Raw genomic sequence first — 21,660 nt, forward strand, 5'->3', positions numbered from 1 at the left:
TTTTTATTAGGGTGCTCATTTCAATTTTAGAGTAGTCAGAAAGATCGACTATTTCCCCTTTTTTCTAAAAATGTTTTTTTCCAAAAATTCCTAACTTTTGAACTACTACAACTTTTAACTTTTTAATCAAAGTCAATTAGCTAGTATTTAAAAAAAATATATACAGTCAACTCTCCCTAACTCGATATCGAAGGGACCATCGAGTTATGGGGAGAAGAATGCTTGTTAAATCAATCAAAGCTTTGCGCAGTGGCGATATCGTAACCAATGAGGTACATCCGAGGTGCGATTATTGCTAGTTGAAAAAAAATCAATCAAAGATGCCATGAAATCCATCGAGTTAGGGAAAATATCGTGATACAGAACATCGAGTTAGGGAGAGTTGACTGTACTTGGAAAAAATTGGATTTTGATATTGTAATTATTGAGTGTGATTGTTTTTTATAGTTTACATGGTCTCAGGACCAAGGGTGCAATTTTTTAATATATTTTTTTATTGAATGCTGAGAATTTTTTTATATAACTTATCCAAAAATCAGAGAGACGTTATTTTTTTGTTCTTGAGTTATGATTTTTCAAAAATAACCGATGGTTCGAAAAATAAATTTTTATCCTTTTTTCCAACAGAAACAAATCATAGCTTCTGAACTACTGAACCGATTCAGATCGACATATCAAATTAAAGCCAATAAGCTAGTCTTGTTCGAAAAATATCACACTTGGAAAAAAAGTGGATTTTGTTTTCGTAATTATTGATTGTAATTATTTTTCATAGTTCACGTAATTTCGGGACCAAAGGTGCATATTTTTATATTTTTTCTTGAAAGATGTTTTTTTCACATAACATATCCGAATATCCGAGAGGTGTTTTTTTTTCGTTTTTGAGTTATGATGTTTCAAAGTTAACAAAGTTAACCGTTATCGATCAATATTGCTATGCGACTAGAAAAAAAGTTTTACGTAAGTGTGATTTCATCTCATTGGCTTCAAATTTAAATATCAATCATGTAAGTCGGCCCAGTAGTTTAAAAGTTATGGATTTATGAAAAAAGTCATTTTTGAAAAAAGGGGGGGGGGAAATGATTTTCGGGCCATCGGTTAATTTTTGAAAATCATAACTCAAGAACAAAAATAACGCCTCTCTGATTTTTGGATATATTATGTGAAAAATCCTCTGTTTTCAAGAAAAAAATATAAAAATGTTCGGCCCTTGATCCCGAGACCATGTATAAACTACAAAAAAAAACAAATTCAATTAATAATTACAAAATCAAACACAAAAATTTTCCAAAAAAGACTAGCTAATTGGGTTCATTTGATATGTCGATCATCTGAATCGGTTTAGTAGTTCAAAAGTTCAAAAGAAAAAAAACATTTTTGGAAAAAAGAAGAAAATATTGATTTTTCGGACCACTCTAAAATGGAAATGGTCATCCTAGTGAGAAAAATAAAAATAGATGCGGGTCTAATATTTTGCGATAAAGAACAAATATATCACTTTTCACGAAAATCTGAAAACCTTCTACCGGTTTGGCATGGAATGGCTGTATATAGTGTTTTTCACCTGAAAATCCATTTCCACTTTCGAACAAAGACCAATTTCGTTAGCGCAAATATCAAATGGACCAACAACGCTTGTCACGATGTAATGGTAAAACATATAAGAATTCAATTTCCAGAATTTTCCCGTTTTCCTTCAGAGTTTTTCGAAAATGATCAATTGCCACGCTTGGTTGTAATACTTTTATGGAATCCCCTCCCCACTTCCAAAGAGGGGAGGGTTGTCGAACCATCATAGGAACATTTTTCGCACCCAAAAACGCTCACATGCCAAATTTGGTTGTATTGGCTTGATTAGTTTTCAAGTTATGCAGAAATTTGTGTTTCATTTGTATGGCAGCCCTCCTTTAGTGAAGGAGAGGAGTGTCAAACCACAATAATCATATTTCTTAATATTTCTTTAAAAAGTAAGTTTGGTGAATGTGTTATTTCGTGAAATGGATCTGTCGATTGGCTGCCTCGTTCATGCGGTTTGACGCCATTAGATTTCTTTTAATGGGGCTATGTCAAGACCCTGGTCTATGCCAACAATCCAGCAACTTTAGGAGAGTTCACGGACAACATCCAACGTGAAATTCGAAAAATTCCAGTCGAAATGTGACGGGCCCGTGGTGGTCATATGACCGAAATCGAATTTAATTCTTGAAATGTAAGAGTTGAGCTACGACCAAAATAAATTTGAACTCAATATCTTATAAAACCCGTGCTTTATTAAAAAAAAAAGTTGACAAGTCTATAATGAAAGACTCGCTATAGAGAACAATTATTGTAAATACGCAGTCATAAAAATTAGTCGCATTTAAAATTGGTCATGCGATAAAGACTATATCCCAATACCTAATACCTAAATGCTCAAATATAATGCATCTCGCTTCTGTTAAAAAATTATCTAACTGTAGCCTTCGTTGAGTTATTTATTCGAAAGATGTAAAATTTAACCCATAGCAAAGCAGAATTTGCAGAATCTCCCCTATAATAATAAAGATCAAATATTGTACGAATGCAAACAGATGTACCTGTAACTGAATCCAATGAGGTTCGTCGCATACTCGCATTGAAATCTTTCATTGTACGGAATATTGGGAACAACATAAACAAATGATTTCAACGCCTGCTAAGCGATACGGTTGGTCCGAAAGGTATGTGTATAGTATAGCAGCAGGAGATTGGTAACGCAGGCGGGCAATGTATTTTTCACTGCATGTTTTTGCAACAGTGTTGAACGGCGTGCGGAAAGGGGGTGTTTTGAGTTAAATTTGTGTGAGCTTTTCGATGTGTTTTTTTTAAAGAATAGTATTCGAACATAGTAGGCTAAAAATAAGGGATGCTCCAGTGCCCTAGTGGTTAGCGTCACACCTAACATGCCGAGGTTTGGGATCGATTCCATTTTTTGGTCGGGGGAATTTTTCGTCAAAGAAATTTCCTCCGACTTGCACTGCGGTCACGCATATTCTAGAGCTTGCCATTCAGAATACATTCAAGGCGTGTTATTTGGCATAGAAATCTCACCTAAGTACTAATAAAAAATAACGCAAGTAATACAACGTTGAGACGGTGAAGTTCCTCTAGGAACGTAGTGCCATTCAAGAAGAAGAAGACTAAACATAAACGCTTAATTTGTAGTTAGCACTAGGTTACGGGACGCGTCATTTTGACGCATTCCGAATTTTATAACGAAAATTACAAAAAATGGTGGCATTTTTATTTTATTTCTTGTAATAATAAAGGTAAATAAGTACCGGTAAAATCCTTCTTTTTTTTCAAAAATTATTGCTTTATTTTGCAAAAATGGTTACAAATTTAATATTCACAGTATTGCCCATCGCTCGTTACAACTTTTTCCCATCTTTCTGGCAATGTTTTAGCGGTAATAATCTGCCGTGTCGGCTAATCACGAATCGATCCAATTTTTGATTTCATTAAAATTGGAGAACCTGGTCAACCAGGTCATGTAGCATCGATCGAAAAAGGTAGTAATCGAACGGAGCAATGTCTGGAGAATACAGCGGGTGGGATAGGACCTCCCATTTCAGCGTTTCCAAGTATGTTTGACCGGTTTAGCGACATGCGGCCGAGCAATGTCGTGCTGCAAAATAACTTTATCGTGTCTGTGCTCGTATTGTGATCGTTTTTCCTTCAGTACACGGCTCAAACGCATCAATTGTCGTCGATAGAGGTCCCCCGTAATGGTTTCATCCGGTTTTAGCAGCTCATAGTACACCACACCCAGTTGGTCCCACCAAATAGACAGCATAACCTTCTGGCCGTGATTATTCCGCGCGGCCGTCGATGTTGATGCATGGCCGGGGTATCCATACGTTGCCCGACGTTTAGGATTGTCGTAATGGGCCCACTTTTCATCGCCAGTAACGATTCGATGCAAAAATCTCTTCCTTTTATGCCGTTGGAGCAGTTGTTCGCACGTGAAAAACGGCGTTCGACGTCTCGTGGCTTCAATTCATACGGCACCCAATATCCTATCTTTCGGATCATTCCCATTGCTTTTAAACGATCGGATATGGTTTGCTGAGCTACTCCAAGTGTATCTGCAAGTTCTTGTTGAGTTTGCGACGGATCTTGATCGAGTAAAGCCTCCAATTCTTCATCTTCAAACTATTTTGGCGGTCCGGAACGTTGTTCGTCTTCCAAGTCAAAATTACCACTTCTAAACCGTGCAAACCACATCTGACACGTTCGCTCAGTTGGTGCATGGTCATCATAAACATCCACCAAATTGCGATGACTTTCCGCACCTGATTTCTTCATACTGAAGTAACGAAGTAACACTCCCCGCAAAAACACTCTCGTTGGTACGAAATTCGACATATTCGAAATGCCAAAAAACTGTGTCGTTTACGCTTCAACTTTTTGACATATACTGAAAAAGACGCGCAATGACAGTAGCTTTCCAACGAATGTCTGGAAATTTGATTCACTGGAAAAATAATCAAGTTACGCCATCTGTTGTGAAACCGAAGAAACTTTCCGGTATACCTAATATATTGAAGTCTATTTTTTTCAAAAATGTTGATATACAGAATTTCTTTATGTGGTATACCGTTCTGAATCATATTTCGGACACTTTGTTCTAATATCTTAAAACTCTTAATGCACTGATGATATAACTATCAAATTAATATCACAATTGCTTCTTTAGAGTAATCCCTTGGTTTCGCTATCACTTCATATGAGAACTACATTTGAATTATAACATAATCGACAAAAATCTGATAACACTACTCATTATCGTTTGTGTTTGACGTTTGCTTAGCGTGAGCACGTAGAATTTACCCGTTCATAAATATTCAAATTTCTCCCGTGTTTCATCAGTTCTCATCATCGTTAACAGTTTACTGTGATTGCTTGGTAAGTGTTTCGCAGTTGATTATAACATATAATCAAGTTCAATGTAATTTTCGTCCAAAAAAATACAGAATAAAGTATTCGAAATTTGAATTCAATCTGTCCGAAATTTGATTTAATGTCCGAAGTTTGATTCTTATTCGCTTCATTTGAAAAGCATTTTATTCGATGATTTTTTACGTTTTCAATCATATAGGTACCAAAGTAGAAAGCTTAAAAGCATAGTGAACTAATTTATCGAAAATATCAACCAAATAATACCTGTGTATAAAGTTTAGATCTTTTCTGCATCATATGCCCTAAGCGTCCGAAATATGATTCAGAACGGTACCTATCTCTACGGAAATGCGTCAATTTGACGCAATCGTAGTGTAGACCAAATTTTGTGTAAATGTTCAAACACCAATAATATATGAATAATATATAGAGCTGTACCGACACTTCGATCCACTATCTCTGTTATCCGATATAGTTATCTCGAATGAACCTTAATTTTACACATTTTCATTTTCTACCTCTGGTATATAATGATATTACTTTCTAATTGTTGTTGTACAACCATTCCCTGCCAAACCGATATAATGATTCTTAGAATTTCGTGGTCGTTTTGTTTCTTATTGCAAAATATTTGACCCGTTTTTTCATTTTTTTCGTGAGGGTGGCGATTTCGAAAAATCAGTTTTTTCCCATTGTTTCCAACTTTTGAACTACCGAACCGTCTCAGATGATCGATGTACCATGTTAAAACCAACTTAGCTGGTCTTTTTTGAAAAAATACTAAGCTTTCGAAAATTTTGAATTTATGTTTCGTAGTTATTGATTGAATTTGTTTTTTTTTTATAGTTTACATGGTCTCGGGACCAAGAGCACTTTATATTTTTTATATTTTATATTTTTATATATTTTTATATTTTTTTATTGAAAAGATTCTTGAAGATTTTTGACATAACATTTACGAAAATCAAAGATGTGTTCTTTTTCGTTTTTGAGTTATGATTTTCCAAAGTTAACCGATGGTCCGGAAAATTATTTTCCTCTTTTTTCTAAAAATGACTTTTTTTTTCAAAAATTTATAATGTTTAAACTTATAAACCGATAAAGATAATCTACATATTGAATTGAAGTCAATGAGCTATTCTTCTTTGAAAAAAATATTGGATTCTAGTCGCATAGGAATATTGAACGAAGACTGAGAAATCAAATCTCAAAAATGAAAAAACACATGTATAATTTCCCGATATGTTACACAAAAAAACCTCAGCTTTTAGGAAAAAAATATAGAAAAAAACGCCCTTGATCCCGAGACCATGTGTACTAAAAAAACTAAATACAATTATTGATCAGGAGAACAAAATCCAATGTTTTGCAAGTGTAGTATTTTGCAAGTGTAAAAGAGCAGGTAATTAGCTTTAATTTGATTTCTCTATCACCTAAATCGGTCCAGTAGTTCAAAGGTAATTAGTTTTTCAAAAAAGTCATTTTTGGAAAAAATCGAAAAAAATGGGAAAAAACATATTTTTCGGACCACCCTAAACCCGAAATGGTCACCCTAACGAAAAAATACGGGTCTAATATTTTGCGATAGAAACAAAACTATCACTTTTCATGAAATTCTGAGAAACATTATATCGGTTTGGCATGGATTGACTGTAGGGGAAGCGAGGTAAAGACGAACACGCTTAGTAAAAGTTGATTTTTTTCTTGAATTTCACAAAAAGTATATAGCTGTCTCACTCCGAATTGATAGTCTAGGTTTCTTCTCATAATGAAATTTCTGATAGAGGCAGAAATTTTGAAAAATAAATGTGTCCGGCATCTTTGAAAAAATAAGATTGAGTCGGGAAAGACGGACACTTGGTGGAAAAGATGGACACTAACTGAAAATTGAAGTTTATGTACTCGATAAGTTTTGGAGATCATCAAATAGGCTTTAAAAATGATCGAACAAAAAGGCTAAACAAAAATTACCGAGAAGGACTTGTAACTTTTCTAATTTTTCATGTCTAAAATAGCTTCCGGCATTCGGAATGACAAATTCGGATTACGTTTTGAAAACCGCTCTGCTGACTCGTCCATGATATCTGGTTGCAATTGCAAATGTAGTTAGTGGGCATCTGTTAACAAAAGAAGGAGGAGATAATCAAATTGTTTCCAAAACTAAATGTTTGTCTTTTGTCGGTGGAGTGTCCGTCTTTCTCGACTTGATTAGTATTTTATTTTCAAGAATATTTCTGGAGTAAAAATGAGAAAACATCACCGCTGATCCGATAAACTAGAAGAGAAGTGATGGTAGAACATTCATGTAACGTAAAATACCTCAAAAAATTACTCAATAACTCAATAATCTTATTTTCTACAGACGAAAATTTACATCGAGGTGCTCTTTGAGTATTTTTTTTTTGTTTTTATTGACAATTTCAACGGAAAGCCAGCTAGGTGTACATAGTAAATGTCAAAGGTATTGATGCACTGTAAGTTTTTATGTCATTAAAATTTAAAATAAAAATGTAATTTATCAATTATACAGGGGTGTCCGTATTTCTCGACTTTCCTCCATATGTTTCTGGCGTCAAAACGACGCGTGTTCGTAGGGATAGGTATATAAGAAACGTCTGTAAACCTAGTGTTAAAATAAATAGAAAATATTTCAAAATTAAATCTGCCCGATTCACACGTATTTTTCACTAAAATGTAACCGAATATTTTTTAGTTCCCCCAGTCTTTTGATGAAGAACTACGTCTAACAGGATTATACGAGAGGTAAAATGAAAATCTAATCACCGAACATGTATTCCGAACGCTCATACTTCGATTATTTCTCGATAGATTGGAAAGATGGTTGCATCAATTGATTGGAAATATTTCCACTCATCTATCACTTTAAAAAGTTATATATTTTTCCAGAAAAATAATTTCATAGTTATAAAATGTTAAGCATTATCTTAACGCGCAAAATCTCACGTTCTGATTTTGCTCCTTAAATTGTACCGACTAGAACAGGCAACCAGAGTAACAGAGGGACACAATTTGAATACATCAAAAACGAAACTAACGAAACGAGAGTATAGCCGCAGCAACACTTCCCGTCACCAAGGTCAAAATCGTTTGTCGGCGGGCGCGATAGAGAATGAAATCTGCCTTTCTCAAAGCAAGGAGTTTAGTTTAACACGTTGAGCCCCGTATTGTTCTTGCTGCGCTTTCCATTTAGTCCATATCAGAAGCATTTGCACAATATAAGTGTCGCTTCCGGCTTTCACAGATATGTATTGTATCAAAAGGAAATAGTCAGGTATTCGACTATAAAGTAGTCGCATATCGTCAAACACCCGAAAACAAATCATATTCTTTTTTATTTCTTTATTTTGTAACTAATCATATTTCGGACAGCTTCATATTTCAGCCACTCTTTTAAAATAACTTGAAATGCTTAATGCCCTGATGATCTTCTATATATAATATATAAAAATTTCGTGTCACGGTGTTTGTTACCGAACTCCTCCGAAACTGCTCGACCGATTTTGATAAAATTATACTCAAAATACTTGGTAGGTATGAGAATAGGTTGTAAACTATATATGATACCGGTAGGATACCGATAACCATACATTTAATGCCGAATAGGGTGGCTCTATGCAAAAAAAAGACCTGGACTTCATACCATACATATAACCTTAGATTTTGACCCCAATTCCCTATTTTTAATTGCGATTTTATTATTTTTGTGTCAAAAATATTCTAATAATTTAACCGTTGTTCGTTTTTTCAACAGAACGAATTTATTTAAGTTGTTCAATGACTGATGGCGTAACGCCCGCTTCATTGAACATCCATCTACAAATACACAAGTAACATTAATTCATCTAAAGCAGGGAGCATCTCCGACGAGCTGGAAGCCTTTTTGAATGAGCACAACGAGTTATCGAAATTCTTCAAATCACATTTGCTCGGATTACAAAATGACAATCACGCTATTGCCATCAACCCTGATAAAACATCAACTGGAGAGCACGTGTGTAGATCCAAAGCACAAGCGCTGCTGGAATCATGATAGCACGGTGACACGAGAAATTTAATGCGAAGAAAAAACAATAATCTGGAATTCATCGTTGACACACACCGTTCATACGACCCTCGCTATGTTCTTCTTCAATGGCACTAACGTTCCCAAGGTTTGCCTTCTCAACGTAGTACTACTTGCGTCATTTTTATTAGTAATTAGTTGAGATTTCTATGACGAACAATACGCCTTGAATGTATTCTGGAGTGACAAGCTCTAGAATACGCATGACTACAGTGCAAGTCAGAAGGGTTTCTTTAACGAAAAATCTCTTGCATAAACATTAGACCAACGAGACCCCGTCACAGATACTTAATTTATTATGAACATCATTTCTCATTTTGATTTAATATTTATGAACATGCGACGAAACAAACAGAGGGCGCGCTCGAAGGATTTTTATGTTTATCATATGGTGATTTGACATGGTCAAGAAACGCCAATTCAAGATATCGTAAGCTGTGCCAACAATTTATGGTCGACATATACGCGAAGGTAGAGATTGAACGACTGCAATTCTTACTAAACAATCAACAAAAGCGGTGCGAGGAATAATACATTCACTTGCGAGACACTATCATGAGCAACGCCGACACAGCTTTAGTTGTAGCCAGGCCAAAGCGCAATGCATTGTCATGACATTGCGCTTGTGTTCAAACACAAAATGAAGTTCGATCGCATTCGTCCCCACATATTGTTGGTTGTATTCTGTTGAATGTAAAAAGCGCAATTTTGCATTCTGTTCAAGCTCAAGTCCAATCGAGTTGAGCAAATGTGACAACCTTGGAAACCAGCCACGCAATTCGACGTAAACAACATTGGTCTCCATGTTCCATTTCTATGAAGCAAAAATAGTAATGGTTTTTCGGGTGGAATAAACACGCAAAATTTAGAATTCAAACACATTCAAAACAAATTTAGCATCCAAACGAAATCGAATAATAGTTTTCATTCAAAATTCAATAATTTAGAATTATTTCCGGAATTATGCCGATCAGATAGAGAGTAAATTGAACCACAAATACGGATGACTTATTTTGACCATTGTTTCGCGACAAGGCTAACGAATTTAAGAGTGTAAACGTCGATTTCGATCGAATTGTAAAATCCGATCACTCATATGCATATATGAATATTGAGTTCTACAAATCGGTGAAGAGTAATAAAAACATCCATGAATAAAGGAAGCAATATGGCTGTGTTTCAAACTTAGATTACCGATGTGAATACTCCTCGATTGAATGACAACGATAAAATAACGCGATTCCAAACAGGCCGATTAATCAGCTCCATTGAAGTAAGCTGGCGTATCGCTGTTTTCCAATTTATGAACGAGACCAAGCTGTTATAAACTAAGCCATGTTGAAAATCACATGCACGTATTTTCTAACAAGGAGACAGCAATAAATATTGATTTTCTATATTTCATTTTTTCTACTTTACGACAAACTTATATTACTTTTTTCAGTTTTTTTTTTATCCCATTTATTTATTTTAGGCTCATTAGTATTTTAGCTGTAACAGAGCCGAATTTTAATCGTGTACATGTCACATGGTTATCATATCTATAGTTATAGCACATTACACAGTTGCCATTCGCCAGTATTCCTTCTATACCATTGCATATGGTACATTTACACAGTAGCCATTTAGGCGTAAGAGTATTCTTTCTGTTCTTCCATTATCCAGTTAGACCACCGGACAGCGGAGACAGTTGATATGATCATTGTTGAGTTATTTATAGAACAGCATCCCGATGTGTCTTGCAGAGCAGAGCAGTTGTATGGATAAATCGATCTTGTTTCGACCGTGGATCGATCTCCATCGCTGATGATTGTTGCGTGGACGTAGCTATTCTGTAACAACACAAAGATGGTCAATGAGGGCCCTGAGTTTTGAACTCACGATCGAACGCGTACTAAGCGAACGCGCAACCAATGTGACTACGGAGACCCCCTTTTTTCAGTTGACGTTTAACTTTTAAGAGATCAAACATGTCAGTTACGTTAATGAAATACACCAAGAAACATCATATAACCTTTCGTTCAAATTATTTAATTTGTTTTTTTTATCGGTCACATTCGATTTATTTTAAAGATCGTTAAAATATTCAAACACACTTACAGTACATTAGTTTATTCAACACCCAAAATATTCACTTGAATTAATTTGTTTGGCAGAACAACGTTTGCCTGGTCAGCTAGTATAACTATAAAATTAATATCACAATTAATTCTTTAGCGTAACCCTTTAGTAATATCATCAGGACATTAAGCATTTCAAGCTTTTTTGAAAGAGTGTCCGAAATATGATTCAGAACGGTATTTGATTAAGAATATTTTACGTAGTGTTATGGCTATTTAAAGATTGATAAACGTCTACCTGACTTAATATGTTTTGTCTATGTTCCGATTGTATGTTTAATGTATATATTACATTACGAAATTTTTTGCCGGCAAAATTTCATATATTCCATCAATCCGATCGGTTAGGACCACCCCACCGAGCACTGTGCTTAATTGAATTTTTAATCCAATTTGCGGAAATAATTGAAACATCGCGCATGCGGTGCTCCACCGTCTAATGCTGTGTTCGCGGGTGTTCCCTGCAACCATATAATTTGCCCCCGACTGACCCACATTCGTGGTTTACTCTGCGCCCGCTCGCTCGCAAAACAGAGAAGGTACGTGGCTGCGGGACATGTGGTAGAAGCCCAGGCCTCCAACGTTTGTGAAGGCGGGTACCAACCGGCGGTGGTCGGTTACGTCAAAACCACTTTTTCTTCTCCTCCAAAGCGAGAGTGTGAGCGAGTCGAACGAAAGTAAGAGTGGAATAAATTATGGTGAACTTGAAAATGTGTTATCTTTTCTTATTGCTTCTCGTGGTGTTGTACCGACCGTTCGAAATTCCTTATTTTATTGCTTCAACCATCGCTCCATCGCAGTTTCTGCGCTGCTTCAGAGTGTTTTTTTTTGTTACCTCGCGCGTTAACTGTTATTTTATAAGGCGGCAGGAGTTTCACGGTAGGAAAGCTCTTTAAATGCGATGGTTCGAATACCAAGTGGGACCATTCAACGCCACAGTTGGGCTCGAGCGAGCAGTCCCATAGAAACTGCAAGTCAGGAAATGATTGGATGAAAGCCAATCAGTGTTATGTAAATGTCTGCGGAATCATTCATGTTGAAGAGTACCACAGCTTGAGATGATTTAAAACAAAGTTCATTGTTATGTACAGACGATTTGACATACGAAGATGGTGGCAATTGTTTTTCAATGCTCCGTCACACTGCAAGTTATGTAAATACCAGTTTCTCGAATCAGTACAAGTTAGATGTAGAAACTTAAAGAATATATTCGGATTGCAACGAAAATAAAATAGACTCAAGTTTTGTTCTTCGATACCAATTGTTATACGCCATTTTCATTAAAATTAGAGGCCAAAAAATTTGGAGTAAAGTGCGGCATCTTTTTTTTGTAATTTTTGGGAGGGTGAAACTTTGTATTAAATGGAAATGAAATGTACATAATATCAAAGCTACATGTTTTCAACGAAAATGTCAGCACAATGGTAAATGAAATGTTCCTTTTATTTACTCAAAACTTATATCGTCCTGAAAAAAAAAGATTGATCGCATCAACACGAAAGGGCCAGGTTGGGTAAGGAAGTAAAAAGTGCCCTAAAACCATATCACCAGCTCTATGGAAAAAAAATGTATAGAGAACCAAATAAAAAAATTTTGACTATTTTTTGGAACCTCTATGTGGTTTACCATAAAATCTATACTATGGTGAAAAACGTACTCTTCATTTTTTTGCACGCCATTTTCAAAAGTCCCGAGGTAGAAATTAGAAAAAAAACACTGAAAGTGCATCTTACTGTGGTGTATCGAGAAATATTATCTTAACATTTTTCATCAAAAATAGGGATACTACAAAAATCTAGAAATATTGATCTTTGGGGGGGATTTACAAATTCAGCACTACTTCAATTCGTATTTAAATGTGTTTCTACGCCTTTTCTATGTATGTGTGATTTTTTTCAGAATTTTAACAGTTTTGCGCGGCACAAAAAATATTTCCAAATTTTTATTCCTTTTTTTCAGAATTTTGAGACCCAGTACTGGTTTAATTTAAATATGTTCGTTTGTGTTTATTTGATATTCGTATTTTTTTTCAGAAAATTAAGAGTACTTCGTGGTTCGAAAATATATATTTTTTTATATTTCTCTTTATATTTTTTTCTACATGTTATTATTTGATATTTAAGCCACCCTATGGCAATGAATACTGATTAAAAGTGGAGAAGGGAAACAAAAACCGAAAATCATACATGATTCCTCGTGAGGATGTAATTTTAGCTGCTTCGATATTAAGCATTTTGAGTGGTTCAATATAAAAATCCAATTCACTGATGGTTATATTTCGGTTTGTGAGTTAACAGAGAAGCGACATTAGGTATGTACGGAAAAGTAAATTCATTTTTGAGTGGAAAATTTAAATTATTGAAATAATTGTACTGGTGGGATAAAACGGACAGTTGCCAGTGGGAGTGGGATAGACTGTGAAAAGTCTGTTTAATCTATTTCTAAGGAATGCCCTGCGTCTATAAACGGAAATCAAATCGCCAAATGTGGACTCTTTAGAAGCGGACAGGAACCAAAAGCAAAATAGTTGAGGGTCTGTCCGTTTATACTGCTGAAAAGCACGATATCACTTCTAGGTGGATTAATCCGGTTTTTTCGTCATTTAACGGACATTCGTGATGAGTTCAGACCTTGGTTGGATAAAATTATTCCTCTCGCGATCGATAAAACTCTACGCTTCATATATTACAAACCTGTCCATATTACCCCCACTACATGTCCATTATACCCGCATCGAAAAAAATGTTGTACTTTTCGGTCTGTTTTAATTTTAGTAAAAAAAACATTGAAGAATACTTTTTTGTAAAATATTTGGCCAATTAGGTAGAAAAACAGTATATTGAATTGCAAGAAAGTGCATCAAGGTTTCGGGAAACATAAGTTTCCAAAGATATAATTGAAGTTCTTCTTAACATGTCCGTTTTACCTCTTAAATACCCCCTACCACCTTTTACCGAATTAGAAAATTAGGTAATTTTTCTGAGTCATATAGGCGATTCACTATAATAGCTATGGTTGAAAACGTAGTTTCTCATTTTTATACGCGACTAGCTGACCCGGCAAACTTCGTCCCGCCCAAAATTTGTTTTTTGTTATCAACCTTCAAACATTCACGTTTTCTTACTATGAGCAAGTTCATGGGTCCAATCGCAGAACTGTTCATTGATTGTTCTTCTATTCGTCCCCGTTGAATTTACTTTTTACTATAAAATCCCTAGTATTTTTAACAAAACTCATCATTATAATATCAGATCATTTTCAGACACAATTCTAGTTCAAGGTTTTTTAATCACTTGCAAATAACATGTTTCTCCGTTACATGGAATACATGTTTTATACAGAAAAAATGATAGAATAAAGACAGCCCTAAATCAGACAATTCCTTCCTCGAGTTTTGCTCTTATCAACACATCCGGGGATCTTTTTTTTGGTATAGATAGAAGAAGATTTTCTCATACCCACGAACCCTCACATCGCAAATTGTGCTTGATAAGTTTTCGAGTTATGCAGAAATTCGTGTTTCATTTGTATGACAGCTCACCCTTAGAGAGCGGGAGGAGTGTCTAACCACCATAGAAATATTCATTGCATACTAAAACCTCCACATGCTAAAGTTGGTTTCATTTGCTTGATTAATTCTCGAGTAATTCAGAAATTTGTATTTCATTTGTATGGCAGCCCAGTCGCTCCCCCCCCTTAAAAAGGGGGTTGGAGAGTCTAACTGCCATAGTCACATTTATTGCACCCTAAAACCACAATGTGCCTGATTTGGTTTCATTTGCTTGAATAATTCTCGAGTAATGCAGAAATTTGTGTTAAATTTGTATGGCAGCCCCCCCCCTTAGAGAGGGGGGAGGGATCTCAAACTATCACGAAAAACTTCCCCGGACCCAAAAACCCCTACATACCAATTTTCATGTAGATCAGTTCAGTAGTTTACGAGTCCATAAGAATCAGACAGACAGAAATCCATTTATATATATATATATATATATATATATATATATATATATATATATATATATATATATATATATATATATATATATATATATATATATATATATATATATATATATATATATATATATATATATATATATATATATATATATATATATATATATATATATATATATATATATATATATAGATTCTCAATAGCTTGGAAAAAACATGAGAAAAAAACTCAAGAGGCAGCATACTATGATGTACCACGACATATCGCCAAATAAAATTACCATTGAAATTTAATTTTTTTTTTTTGGTGTTTCGAAATTTTGACTTTTTGCATGCGAAATTGGATAATTCAACAAATAGAACAGATGTTGATATGTTTTGTCTTATTAATTTAATTCCACGAACATAATTAAATCATCGATTTCGTGAAAACAAAATAAAAAGCACACGGCGAAAATTACGAAAAAATTATATTAATTAAATACCCGAAACATGATGGCGCCAGTGGTTGTGTGGTTAGCGTAACAGCCTCACAATCCGATTGGTCTGGGTTCAATCCCAGCTGGCGTCGTTGGGATTTTCTGAGGCGAAAAATCTCTGGTTACGTCTTCCTTCGGAAGGGAAGTAAAAGAAGTTGGCCCGGCTCATGCGTTGTTGAGTCTGATAGGTAGGAACAGGTGGAGTCGCCTCCCTGATTGATTGGCACTAAAGTGGCGGAAATAGGCCGACGAAAAATAAGCGAAGATAAAAAAAAAAACACCAGAACCATAAAAAAATTAATTACATTACATAAAAAACACGTAAGAACACATTTCAAATCAGTTCTGTGACTCCTAACTTATTTAAAAAAAACCATATCGTATCGCACAACACTCTAAAATTTTGGAAAGAAAGTCACCAAAACACGTATATTTGAATGCATTTAATCGCATTTAAGATAGAGGGCGCTATATTTTTCCCAAATTTTTTTCATGAAATCTGATAATTTTATACACAACATATCTAAAAATCTAAGATGTGATTTTTTTCCGTTTTTAAGTTATGGATTTTAAAAGTTAACCGATCGTTTAAAAAATCAAATTTTCCCACCTTTAAAAAAAACTTTTTTGAAAAATTCGTAACTTTTGAACAGCTAGACCGATTTAGATGATCGACACATCAGATTGAAGCCAATTATCTAGTCTTCTTTGAAAAAATATTATGTTTGCGAAAAATTTTAATTTTTGTTTCAGTAATTATGAAAAACTGACACAATCGATAGCTTTCTCGGTTAAAGATAGAGGGTGCTATATTTTTCATATTTTTTCTTGAAAGCTGATGATTTTTACGTACCATATTTCTGTCCTTTTTCGTTTTTGAGCCATGATTTCTCAAATTTAACTTGTTTTCAGTCTTCGTTCAATATTTCTATGCAACTTGATTAGATTTATGCAATTAGAACCCTTTTTTTGCAAATGTATTATTATTTTTTTAAAAGAATAGCTTATTGGCTTCAATCTTATACGTCTGAATCAGACCGATAGTTCAAAAGTTATGAATTTTTGAGAAAGTAATTTTTGGAAGAAAAGGCAATGATGATTTTTCTGACCATCGGTTAACTTTGAAAAATCATAACGTAAAAATCACATCTTTCATTTTTGGATATGCTATGTAAAAAGTCCTCAGCTTTCAACAAAAAATATTAAAATAATACCACGTCCTCTAGTCCAAAGCCTTCAACACCACAAAAAACAAATACAATCAATAATTACGAAAACCAAATCAAAATTTCTGGCAAGCATAATATTTTTACTAAAAGGGATACGTAATTGGCTTTAATTTTGTATATGGATCATCTGAATCGTTCCAGTAGTTCAAAAGTTATGAATTTTCCAAAAAAGTCATTTTTGGAAAAAAAAAATCAAAAAAAGGATTTTTCGGACCACTCTGAAATGGAAAGGGGCATTCTAATGAAAAAAAAAAATAAAAATACGGGTCTAATATTTTGCGATATAGAACAAATATACCACTTTTCTGAATCTGAAACCCACTACAGATTCATTCAATCAGATTCAGTTAATCAGATTCAAACATCGTTCATCAGTCGAACAATCTTCCTTAGCAGTTCGGCTGAAAAGTTCATAAAGTTAGTTAGATGGCACCTCTTGCAAAAATCTACTTGACAATCGGTTGATTGGTTCGTGAGTTACAGCATTGAGTGTGAAGCAACTTTTGTTATTGTGAAAACAAAATGGAAAAATTCGATTTTCGTGGATTGATAAACCATTGCTTTTTGATGGAAAAAACACAGTGCAAACCAAAGCATGGTTTGGCAAACGTTATCCGGATTCTGCTCCAGCTATAGCAACTGTGGAATATTACCGAAATTACCGAAACTGAGGCCTATTTTGAGGAAAAACCGAAAGAGTACTGTAAAAATGGTATTGAAAAGTTGCAAGATCGCTATAATCGCTGTATCGCCCTCGAAGGCAATTATGTTGAATTATAAAAATGAATTTTGCAAAAAAAAAAAATGTTTTACTGTGTTAACTTATAAACTTTTCAGCAGAACTGCAGAATAACAGTATGACACAATGGGCTATAACAAAATGTTCTCGTGTTGTAGACTCCTTCCGAAAAGCGGTAAGAAATGTTCATCTGAAAAACGTTTTTTAACCGTGTCAGTGATTGAGAAACTTAGTTTAATGAGATGCAATATCCTTTTAGATACACCTTTAAAAATTTGCGGTTCATGCCTTTTTCTCTATAATCTTCCATGTTTCTATGTTTCTATTCAACAAAGGAATCGCCGGTATTAACCTTTCACCGATAAAGACAAAAATGCAAATGGTCAAAAATTCGAAGAAATTTTAAAAGGTATTAAAATAAATCTATTTTCCTCTTCACATGAAGAAGCTATAAACAAAAGGCAAAAGAGTTTGATGAGATTACCAATTAGCTCAAAGAGAAAATTGGTATTTTGGTAGTTGGTAGTTGGTAGTTGGTAATTGGAATTTTAACGATTTTGCCCGAGTTTTGGTCCGTCCAAAAAAATGAAAGAAAAACTGGCGTTAATGAAACATTGCGGGAAACTCTCAACATATTTAAGGAAATTAATCCAAATAGTAAAATTGGATTCAGCTCTTTTGCATCAATGCATCCGAAGCATTGAAATTTCTGAAATTGTTGAGGAACTCATAACGATTGTGTTTGTACAATCCATGAAAATGTAAGCATTCAACATTGAATGCAAAGTATATATGGCAAAAATACTATGCGACATATCAAATAGATCAAAATACTGTTACCTTAGTGAATGTAAGAATTGCCCAACAATGGACGGATTTGAAAAACGGTTTCTAGAAGAGCTTCAGGAACGCAATTTAATTGAAATCATTTATGAACTATGGATTTCTGCTGATCGATGCGACATAGAAACTCTTGTAAAACGGTGGAAGAATTTGTATCGTATTTTTGCAAAAAAATAGAAAAATTACTCACTCATGATTACATTAAAACACATCAGTCCACATTTCTTAACAATATAAAAGCTAATTTTCAAGAAAATGAGGTTGTTGTGATTTGGTATTATTCTGAGAATTATTCATTTGTGCTTCAAGATGAAGTTTAAATTCTTCAGTGGAAAAATGATCAAGAAACAATCCATCCATCCATTCTCTATTATAAAGATGAAAAAAGTTCTCTGTCAAATTGTAGTTTTATCTGAAGTTTCAAGTCATGACACAATAGCTGTGCAAGTATTTATTTCTAAATTGGTTACATTTTTGAAACAACAAATGCAGACAAAACGAATAAAATTCATGTTGGATGGTGCTGCATCCCAGTATAGAAATAAAAAAAAAGTCGAGTTTATGTCAGTTTAAACTGAGATACGACATTGACGCAGAGTGGAATTTCTTGCAACATCACACGGCAAAGGACCTTGTTTTGCCATTGGTGGTATATTGAAACGGATGGCAACGAGAGCTAATTTGGCATGCAGCATGAACATCCGATTACGAGTGCAAAAACGTTATTTGACTGGGCTAGAAAGCGAAAAGAAGAGTATCCTTCAAAATTGTCATTTTCATATATGTCACAAGAAGAATATGATCAGAGTTTGGAAGAATTCAGTAGCATGTATAATTGCACCGAACAAATTCCAGTTCTCAAAAATATCATTTTTTGTACCTGTATCCGATAATAAAGTAGCAGCTAAGTTGTACTCTAACGACAATGCAACAAGTTATCATAATGTTTTTAGAAACGTAAGAAAATAGTGAAAAAATAAAATTATATACAACAAAATTGTTAGTTAAGGGAAATAAATGTTGATTAAAAATTGATGCTAAAAATTCTAGTGTTATAACTGCTATCTCTTAAAATCCGAAAAATATAGGAATTATTTGAACAAATTGTTTAGAACTATTTTTTTCCTTTTGTAAATGCTTGTGTTCTGTTGGCGCAACATGTATAACATGTTAAGAGGCTGTCCACATACCACGTGGACAGAAAAAGCACGATTTTAGACACCTCCCTCCCCCTTCGTGGACAAGCGTGGACATTTCCTATACCCCTCCCTCTGTTGTCCACGTGGACATTTGTCGAATTTTTTTGAATAAAAATCGGGATGCTATACCATGTTTAAACATTGATATAAAAGTTTATAAATAGTTTATTGATAGTAGCGGTTTGTACTCATTTCTTTGATTCGTTTCCCAACATTATCCGTGAAGTTATTTGTATATCTCCTTAGTTTCATCCAAATTCCATTTACGTTATTATTACTTTATATTACGTTATTTTTACATTATATCAAATCATCACTTGTGAATCTTAGCTTAGATTTTGTAGCATAAACTGATGTAAACTGGCTGAGCTGCTTAAGTTTTGGAGAAAATCACACAATGAAACAAGGCCTCAGTGGTATAAAAAAATTTATATCATCACGCTGTTCAAAATATTAAAATGTTTTGCAGTGTTATGTAGTTTTGATTTGATCAACACATATATTGCTTGAACTAATAGACGTTAGTAAGTTTCTAAAATAATGAAATCTTTCGTCATCCTTCACGCAACTTTAAAATTCCATCATCGCAGAACTTGTTTTTTTTTTCGAAAGACTGCGCAACGTGCTTTTTATGATTGTCCTTTAATTATTTTTTCCACCGGCCTGAACAAATGGTAATCTAAAGATGCAATACAGTAGAACCCCGATTGTCCGCGGAATAGTCTGGCTAGCTCCCGTATAACGAAAATCGCGGATAACGCAATAAAGGGCTATACATGAAAAAAAAAATATTTTAGCATGAAAACTATGTTTTATCAATACAGAAATCATAATAATGTGAATAATGTGAATATTGTGAATAATGTGAATAATGTGATAATGTGAAAGCCATAACCTAAACAAAAGGGCATGAGTCTTTCATTCACTGACAAATTTCGGGAAGACCTATAGATATACTACGGAACTCGCTGTCGCGAATAATCCACACCGCGGATAATCGTGGTTCCACTGTATTTGAAACAAAGAATGACTTTCTCCTGGGGTAGACAGGCTTTGAGGATAACTAACGTAGGTCATTTGGCTGGTTCAAAGATTTTTTTTTTCACTCAACATTGTTGTGAATGCTTCGATTTTGCATCTCCAGCCACGATCGAAAATACAAAATACGATCCATTAAATGTTTTCTGCTAAAATATTTTTATTTCGTGTTTGCACTGGGATTTATTTTCAGTATATATCGATTTTAATCTCACCAAAAACCATCTAACAAATTTTTTCAACATAATGTCAACATTTAGATCGCTTCCTCCACGATTTAATTTCGTACAAATGCTGATAGAGACAGAACTACCGGCAGCTAGTTGGCTCAACCAGTGACTCATAGGATTACTGAACTAGATCAATTCCATGTGAAAGGTTGGTTTTTAGAACTGGTGCTAAAATCAAGAATCGGCTACGACTGCATGACAGATGTATGGCACGTTTGGCTTTTATGGGATCGTTGTTAGCCGAGTTCTACCCAGTTGTTGAATTTTTCATAATGCTCCTTCAATTAATTTATATGATAAAACAACTCCCTGACGTTACCCCTGAAAATATTTTTTTTCTGGAAAATTTGTTGTGTCCTTAATGCTGAGGATCAAAACAAAATGTTTTTGATGTTTGAGTATAAATATTAAATTTGTATTCCCTGTTTAAAGGACAGCAACACTCCTATAGAATAATCAGATAAATCGGGGATAAAGCTATTGATTTTTCGAAAAACGATTCGTTGGTACGGATATAATCAGTGGATCGATCCCTACGCCGTTTAGAAAATCGATTCGACAAGATCTATCTTTTTGTAAAGATCGTCCAACCCTAGTTTGCACCTCATTTTTAGTTCATTAACGCGTTATCAGCGATTTTCGCTATTTCACGGATAATCGGGGTTCTACTGTATTTGTAATGGAGCTGCTAATTCATATGTCGTGTACTTATTCTTGATCAGCGTCTCGATTTGATTATCATTAGTGATGGTATGAACTTTCTGGGCAACCCAATAGAAGCGTATTCCAGAACGAAGAAAAGATGTTAAGAACACTTTC

General features: G+C 34.4%; 1 pseudogene; it reads left to right on the forward strand.

Annotated features, from left to right (window-relative positions):
* The first annotated feature begins 238 nt into the window (after positions 1 to 238).
* On the forward strand, positions 239 to 360 carry LOC129772077 (U4 spliceosomal RNA; annotated as a pseudogene).
* Positions 361 to 21,660: the final 21,300 nt, after the last annotated feature.

The sequence above is a fragment of the Toxorhynchites rutilus genome, chromosome 2, assembly GCF_029784135.1.
Source record: "Toxorhynchites rutilus septentrionalis strain SRP chromosome 2, ASM2978413v1, whole genome shotgun sequence".
NCBI lineage: Eukaryota > Metazoa > Arthropoda > Insecta > Diptera > Culicidae > Toxorhynchites > Toxorhynchites rutilus.